This window comes from Mustela nigripes, chromosome 12 (genome assembly GCF_022355385.1).
Source record: "Mustela nigripes isolate SB6536 chromosome 12, MUSNIG.SB6536, whole genome shotgun sequence".
Classification (NCBI taxonomy): Eukaryota; Metazoa; Chordata; class Mammalia; order Carnivora; family Mustelidae; genus Mustela; species Mustela nigripes.
In genome coordinates, this window is record NC_081568.1 from 134,927,001 (window position 1) to 134,936,470 (window position 9,470).

The window sequence follows — 9,470 nt, forward strand, 5'->3', positions numbered from 1 at the left end:
AAGAATACTGGGCCTACTAAGTCCTCAAGACAAGAAAGAAAATCTGCTATGGCCCCAAATTCTGGTCCATGCAAAAAACTGCATCCATTTTGCTATTAAACTCAGAAATGTTCAAGTTTAGACTCTCGTACTATGGCTTAAATGGTAGCTGGCTATTCTGGTGAACTAAAGAATTGGTTAAAAGAGTGGATGAAAGCTACTTAGGGTAAATAAATGCAAGCGTTTCACACAAAATGAGAACCAACAATGAGGTTTCTATTCATGGCGGTTGCATCTGGCAGCTCCTGATCAGGGGATAGGATTTGGTCTCAATCCTTAACCAAAGTGAAGTTTCAAGAATAGCCTGAGAAGGGAAATGGTTAGTGCTGGTGGCTGTTGTCTTCTAAATAAAATTTTTCATTGCTCAGGATGAAGGACTTGTACCTCTCCTGGAGTGACTCAGCAAAGCCAGATGGCTCAGAATCTTCAGGAAGCTCCCACTGGGTTAAAAGAAGAACCCATAGCCGCTCTGTGCTGCCTTTATTACTGGTTATGGACCACCTTCGTGGAACGACTCAAGGTCTCCACAGGTACAGCAATTTCTTTTTTGGCAACTTTATTGTCAGACAATCTGCCTTCTGGGTATGTTGTTATCGCTGTAGTCAATTGATGTTCTGACATTGTTCTTGGCAGGCTTGGTTTTCCAGGGCACTGCTTGGGGAAAAACCATGAAAAACCTGGCACTGTTTTATACACTTTTCTTTCTTGTGTGTTATACTGTACAAGAATGGAGGTGGGACAATTGTTCCTTTAAAAAGCATGGCACCGCTGAATGGAGAAAAGGAGTGACCTCAGTCCATAAAATCCTGTCGGGCACAGGCTTTCCCATGAGAAAGAGCTGTGGAGGTGCATGAGTTTTAGCACAGAGTATGAAATTATTTAGTTGACTTTTAATCTTAGGTAGAAGATTGACCAAATTTAACTCCTATCAAAACTCAGATGGGCAAAGAAAACATGAATATTTATTTTGTCTTAAGCTGATCTGAGCTTCCAACCCTGCCACTATCCACACACACCCCCACACCTCCATCCCCTGCCAACTCCCTGTCTCCTACTTTGTGAGTAACAGGAAAAAAAACTTGGTAAATGTCCCATCCTGTTTAAAGTATAATCCATTCAGATGATTTAAACAACCCAATTAGTCTTTTGAATAAGCATGTTTTTTAGTCTTTTGATTAAGCATGTTTTTCTCTGAGGAACTCCCAAGTCCTGTTTCTTTCCTTGTGGCGCTATCTGGTCATTTTGGTTGAACCAGGTGACTTAACAAAACTTGCCTCTGTAGAGAATAGTTAGGGCCCATCTACTCAAGCCTCCCGCCTCTTATCATCCATGTGCTGCTTGCTCTGAAGGTGTTCCCCAGGAAAATCTGCAGTCGAGTCCCTTGGGATCTTGGTCCACTTGATTCAGGAACCATTAGCACTCTCTGGAGAATGTGACCTCCTTTGGGTTTGTGCTCTGTTGACTTCTGTGAGACATGGCTCTGACTTCCATTTGGCCCTGGTCTTGATTATCTCCTCAGATGCCCATGGCAGACAGCTGTGTCTCCTCACATAAGCAATCCCTCCAGCCTCTACTCTGGTGAGACTGTACCACATAGTCTGTCTACACCACTTAGGAACCAGAGGATGCTTGGGAAAGCTGGATACCAGGGGTTCCCTCTGCTTGGACCTGGTGCATCACTGGGTTGATGTGATTTATCCTTTACTGGGGTAATAAAGTTTCCTTTAAAAGTCACAAATAAAGATAAGGATAAAAAAGGACACCCCCACCAGTCCTGTCAATGTACTTAACATGCCTTCTTTTCTCCAAGATGATGCCCAAAAAGGAAAACTCAAGAGACGTATATATGGTCCTATAACTCTCCCCCTTTGTACCATCTTCTGTGCATCACCTCACACAAATTTTCTGGGATCAGAAGAATGAGAACCTTATTTGAAATGCCCACTTAGTCCTCTGAACTTCTGCTAAGCCACAATAATGTTAGAACTATCTTCTCTGTACTCTATGTCAGTAAAGCAATGCTAGCCATTAAAACAACCACCCCAAATCTCAGTCACATAATACGGTACAGATTTCTTCTCAGACACCCCACGGTCCAATGTGGACCAGTATTGGGGGCCAAGATACTCTATTGTAGGGACTTACGTGGGGACCCTGGGATCTTCCCATGTTCTTGCTCTTTCATCTTCTAACATATCTGTATTCCCCTGTATAGCTGTATTCAGCTGTCTTTGGCTGCAGCTGAGGAAAAGAGCATGTGCTTGGAGGAGTGTGCAGGTTTGGGGCCAGGCTTGGAAGTGGTAAACATCATTCCTTCACTCTACTGCAGGAGAGCCTAGGAAACACCATCTTCCTGGGTGTCCAGGACCAATATGAAACAGGTGTGATGGCTCTGTCTCCGTCAGAGCCTAGTGATACAGTCTACAGTCTATTTACTGAGCCCACCAAGTTGATAGTTGGTATTATAATGGTGGGTTAAAGATTAGGAAGAGGCGATGAAAGGAATTTTCAGTATCTACTCCCAAGCTGTGAGCTTCCATGACATAAACTGAATATCTTTTACTTCAGGCTTCTTAAAAAAAAAATAAAATAAAATAAAATAACTAATCTTCTTAGGAATATGGGTATCTATTTTGAGTTACAGTGAGCTCTGGTATGCAGGCATGGGGAGAAATATTTTTTTGAAAACTTAAAAATTACCCCATTACAATATAGTTGTAATGGCCCTTTCCCAACAGAAACATAAATATGAGAATGATCTAGAGCATAGACAAGGGTCATTGAGAAAAGACAAACATTCCTGTCTAGAGACCATTTAGTAAAAGAGTTAGATAACTTCTGTTCCACACATTGGGCTAGCTTCATAGACATGCAGTCTGTATAATCACACAGAACCCTCACTCATGGGGGCCTCAGGCTTGGTTCTGCCATTGTCATCCTGAAATTTTTAATTTTTTTTAATATGAAGCCCGTATTTCCATTTTTGCACCATATTCCACTGTGTGGCAAGTCCTACCCACTTGTGATTATGCCCAGAGGAGATGAGACATCTCTAGATGCTTAGTATCTTCAAACTGTACTCTGAGAAGCTCTTTGGAGTTGGTGGAAGTTCCTCGGAGACCTCTCCAAGGTAGAAGTGGTGTGGCATTGGGGGGAGGGGTGCATAGCTCAAGCAGATGGTCTGCTACCCACTTTTATTCATTACATGTTCCAGTTTATGCATGATATTTCATTTGAGGAATGAAGCTATGCTACAAAAGTTGAAAGCCAGTGAGATACAAAAATTCCTCTCTTTTTTGATGATGTAACAGAAAATCAACTGCAATGAGGGTGAAAAGAGATCTAAAACTCAGTTTTAGGGCATCTGTGTTTATTTCCTACTTCTGTCCCTTTTTAGCTTTGAGGCCTTACACAAGATATGGCTTCTCTGTCTTTGTATTTATCTATTAAATTGAGATAATCGTAAACTGGGTATACTTATTCTCTTAATTTCATAATATAGGTGTGGATACTTTAAAAATAATAAGCCCCTGTAGAAATAAATTATAAGAGCATAAAATTTTAAATAGACTTCTTTATTTTTAAATATATTAATTTGTAAAACTTAAAATGAACAAAAAGTTGATACTATAAGGACATTAAAAAAAGGAACAGTAGTGCCTATTTGATTCTATATTCCTTGGTTATTTACTGATCAGAGGCCTTACATGACAGGGCTTATTGGTATTATTGTGCTGTCAACTCAGTAGAATTATTAAAATTAAATGAGCAAGATATTAGTCAAATGTGGTTTCCCAAGGAGTGCTTACTTAAATGGCATTTGGTACTTAAAATGCTGAGAAACATCACTCCTGTTCCTCAATACTCTGGAGTATACTAATGCAATTCAAATCTTGGAATTCTGCAGTAGATACTTCTGAAGAATAGGTACTTCAGAAGAGACCCACTTAGTATGTTCCTTATTCTGGAACTTCTGGACCCTTGGTGGCTATCAACTTGACTGAGGAAGACAGATCCCATTGGTCTCTCTCTCTTCCTTGGCTTTGATCCTTGAGCTACAACGACCCAGTGAAATGAAAGCCCTACACAAGGGAAAAAGACTTTCTTCCTAGAGCAGAGTTTCCTTTATTGCTTTCCAATGGATCTCATCCCGGTTTTTCAACACCTTCCCGTTTCAGAAGGCACTTCCCAAACAGGAGATTCAGCAGCGACTTGGGAGTGAAGAGGGAGTGGCAAAGTAATAGGTAGGGGGTTGAAGGGGAAAAAAATAATAATAATAAAGGAAGATATTCCAAAGAGAAAATAAGTCCTAAAGGAAACCAATTTAAAGAGTATTCTGCTGGCAGAGTAACTCCTTTCCCACTGTCCTTTGTGTAGTGGCCCTGTTGTCTTTGCCCTTGATGTACACACATCAGAGGTCCCCTGGTTGGGGGTCAAATGAATAGGCGAATAGGAGAGCCAAAGCCTGCGTTCTCCAGAGAAGGCAGAGTTTACAGTCAACATACATAAATGTCTGACACGTGAATGTCTGAATAATTTTGAAACCGTATTCTTTTCCTGCCTTCCTCTTGCCTAACAGCTCTCGGACATGCAAGTGGTGGACTTGGGGTTACATATGACTTAAAAGAAATTGCTCTGTTGGCTTAATATGAAAGAACTGTTGGAGGAGTTTATTGGTAGGGAAACTAAAATCATGACAATGATAATAATATAAATCTAACATTTTTGAGCATGTATTATTACTTATTAGACTAAGAACTGTCACATGAATTATCTGAACCTTCATGATAATCATTACTTTAGGTATTATTATAATAACTGTCATTATGTTCCATATTTCCCAGTGAGAAAATAGAAGCTCAGAAAGGTTAAGTGGCTTATCCAAAGCTGCACAGCTTGTGTCTGGAAAGGGTCCATTCTTTTGCCCTGGATTCCTGAGCATCAAAGTCCATAACCTTAGCCCTGTCCTTACTGCTACTTTCTGTGCACAGAAATCACATGGCTACAGGAACCATAAAAAGATAAAAAGATCAGTAGACTTGGTAATCCCAACTTTCAATTTGTATCTAGAACTACAAAAGAGCAAATGTACTTTGGCAATTTTCTGGTGAATTTGATCTGTGACTAGAGTCAGAGCAAATTAATCGGTCCTACCCGCTGGCTTGGTGATTACTCATTTCTTACTTCCTTTGAACAGTGTCTCAAATCTGTTAGTCAGAGAAGTCCTCACTCCTGGTGGGAAGGAGGTGATTTGCCCAATTCTTCCATCCTTCCAACCAGAAAACGTTCCAGCTACAATCTGAATGTGTATCCTGGTCCTACAGTCCTACCAAAGGGCTTCGTCGCTCACAGCGGCTACTTTTTACAATAGAACCCACTCACACCATCATGAGAAGGTATGTTCAATGACACCTAATTATACTTGGGTCACCTTTTTATCAGCATTTTAAGAGTTTGTCTTTCAAAGAGTTCTTAAGAAAACCTACCACTCAGACCATGTCCTTGATTCAAATATGAAAAAAAAAAATAGCTATACACATTTACGAGCCTCAGAGTATAAGCATTTGAAGATAAATATAGTAGTTTTCCACCAGAATCTCTAGCATAAAAAGCCCATCAGAAGTTCAAAGAAAAATTCCCTCCTCGACGGTAAGGTGCGTTAAGGCAGGGAGGGTGGAGGCCCGGCTGACCACAGAATGTTCCAGACTTAGCACAGGGCTCCACACGCGGCCAGCAATCACCAGAGTTTGGAAGGTGCTACACCTCATACTCATTCCCTTCATAGCCTCTTTCTCAAATCTGGAGGCTGCACTGTGGACTCCTGGGTAAGAAATTACCCATAGTAACTGATTCTAGTTTACACACTCTTGTCCTGGGGCTATTTTTTATAAACTGAACTTCCGGTTTGATCAAATGGCTCCCTAGGCCATGCTCATTGATGAGCATCGCGCCATAAACACGGGGTTCTGACCTGAATAGGTTATAACCTCCTGCGTGGAGTGTGGTGCTATTTTTGGCCTCTCCTGGATTTTGACCGGCTTCTAACAGCAGCCCACCTGCCTTAATAAGCTGTCAGTCAAGATATTGGGGTTTCATAGAAGGAGGTTTTAGCCAATTGGGGATGGATAGGATGTCCCAAAAATAATAATTAGATTTCACTATGGTGTACTACTTTGTGTTCGTAATTTTTCCTTCGAATCCTTTTATTTGGGTTTCTTAAAACTCCGAAGTCGATAGAATTTCTTCTACTTCATCATGCGGTGTAGAGGCTCTCCCACTCCTGCCCTGCCAAGCAGTTTGCGAACTCCACCCTTGCCAAGGGGATCCTGAGAGAGAGAGAAAGAGGTAATATACATAAAAGGGAAAAGAAAGAAGTCACAGAGTATACTTTTTTTTTTTTCCTCTTCAGCTCCTCTTATAGGCCTGTCCTGATTTCTTGTAGGCCTTGGGCCTATTTTCAAGGCTGCCCTCAGCTTTACGTAAATCTAATAGTTCCTTCTTTCCATGAGCTCTACATTACACATCTTTTTTTTTTTTTTTTTTTTTTTTTTAATTTTTTTACATTACACATCTTAATGCCAAGTAAATGTTTCTGCCATTCTTGTCACTTTGGCTTTCTGACTGGGTATGTGTGCATTAGTAAGGGCAAAGGCAGAATCTCATTTCGTGCACCTACAATAAAAACAAGCAAATTGACACCCTGCCAGGAGTAGCCAGAGGAGATCTTAGAAGAGTTCGGAATGACACCGTTGCCATATTGCAAGCCTGTAAATAATTCATTAAGTCAACCACCCTTTTGTTTTAAGCAAACACAAGCAGATGCCTTTTTAAACTGGATGCAGACAACAGTCTTCAGAAAGACATTACTGTAATATGACACTTAAAAAGAGCATACTTGCTTTATTGATTTTTGCAGTGGTAATACACGGCGATTACTTCTGTTATTCTCTTATCCATTTTGTCTCACTCGTGGGCTTTGTCCTTCACTCTTATTATTTTACACTTGTGCATGTGTGAAATTTCACTTTTAATGGCAGGAATATGCAAAGGTAATGAGATTAATTCATAATCAGTCAAGTAAACCCAGGCGATCTTCCTGGTCAGCACTGTGATATTCGGTCTGTGATATTCTGTGATATTCTGTGATATTCGCACCAGGAGGAGAATTCTGCTGATCTCTTGATTCGGAAGAATATATGTTACCAGTTAATTGAGGGAAATGCAACAATTTCCAAAAAGGAAGCACCTCTGTCATATTTAAAGGGTTTGTGAGTCTTTTAGATCAACCAATGTATATACCAGAGTCAGAGTTTGGAGCCAAATATCACTATGTTGGTATTTTCTAAAAGGTAAGATTTGTCTGTTCTGTTAGAACAATTTGCTTCTTGAATTCTGTACTTACTTATTAATATCCTATGTTGTTCCAGGACATAGTTTATCCGAGTCACCCCTTGAAATAATTGTTTTTAGAATCTGTGTCCAATAAACTGACTCGTATTGGATAGGATAGTAGTTCATAATCTCAGCTGTACATTAGAATTACATGTGTGACCTTTTATACAAATCATATGCCCTCCTCTCAGGAGTTTGATTTGATTGGTCTGAATGGGCCCCAGGCAATAGATTCTGTAAAAGTTTCCCAGGTATTTCTTCTGTGCAGCCGTGCAGAGAGCTGACTCAGCTGATCTCTCTATTGACCAGATAGTCTCATTTATTTGGGGATGGTCATCATAACTGGGTAATTCTGAGCATAACGGAACCTAGTTATTAGCAGACAGTGGATTTTAATTATTATCATCATAAACATATGTACAAAATTATAGGATGTTAGAACTAGGAGCAAAATTGGAGAGCTGCCTTCTCTGTGGTATAAATGAATAAAAAATTCTAGAAGATCTTAGAAGATTGCAGTGCTAATTAGAGTTAAGTCCAAATTAGAATCCATATATCTCAGATTTCTGGTCCAGTTATTCTTCTATTATACATAAAATTTGCATTGGCTAAAATAGAGATAAATCTAAAACCATTGGGTCTAATATAGAGAAATCAAGAGATGTCCAGAAGAAGAAGGAATCAAGGGGCTTTTGAGAATCAGCAACCAGGTCTGGAAGGGACCAGAGAAAAGACACACTGAAGAGGTTAAAGAGTGCACTACTGAACTGGATACTGAACAATAGCAGGATAACAGCAGGGACCCAAGACAGAGTCCGACTAAGAGAACTTAAGAGTCAAGGTAAATCCTTTGTGAAAAGGCACAGATTTTACAGCAACAATAGTGGAAGCTAAGGTTGCTTCTTAAAATTTGTGAATGAGAGGCTGCCTATAAACACTCAACTTATATTTCAAATGTAGATTGGCGTGGCCCATAGGCAAAGACATGATGGTCAGTCAGGCTCAAGTCAGGCAAAGATGGGTGTGGGAAGCTGTTGTTGATAGTCAACACATCTCAGTAGAAGCTTCAATACCTAATACAATCCTTGGAGGAGACCTTTGTCAAGGGAAACCCTGACCAGATGTTCTGATTATCATCATTAGTGAATAGATTGGAATATTTGTACAGGCTTTATTGGTTCCTTCAAGGCTCTCATGGTGATTAAAATGAGTGCCAGATGGCTTTCCTGACCTAGATAGCTAAGGAAACATTGCCCATTGGCTCTTTTCTGTTACTATCTATAAGAAAAATTGTAAAAATAAAATTTTGAAAGGATCTTCTATTACTGTCATGTTAAATGCTGGTATGATACTCACTTAAGTAAGATTATTAATTTTTATCATTCTGTGGATTACATACATTACACAAACACATTACTTTCTTGATCTTAACCTAAGAATACAACTTTATCTCTCTTTTTTTAAAATACCTTGTAGTGTATGTTTACCTTTTTGGAAAACACAGATCTTAGAAATGAAATATTGTGGGTGAATGGATAGAGACAAGATAGCAGCATAGCTGAATTGTTTTAAAAAAGGAAATAGATGGAATAAATATATACCTACCTTCTTTGTATATGTATTTTATTTTTAAAAATAATTATGTATTTTAGAGGAATCATTTTTATCTTATACACAGAGTTTCCAGTTGTGTGTTCATGTAGTAATAGGTTTCTAGAGGAGAATATTTTAGATAACATAAAACTTCGGAAATTAGACATAACCTTATACTCACCCCTAGCAGCCCCACCCTGTGTAAATTAGAATCACGCATAGTTAGTTGTTTCTAATTGCTTTGAAGAACTAATTCGAAAATAGAATCCTCATTCTTGGGTAGTCTTCTGAAAGTCAAAGCTTCAAGTTTTGTCATGGTCTTTCTGTAGCAGAAAGTGTTGTTTCAGTGCATTTGGTTATTTAGAGAAATATTTAAGAATTCCATAATTCATTTTAGCCCCGGGCATTAGTAAAAGTCTAATCTTGATAGTGTTTGAAATTGTGTC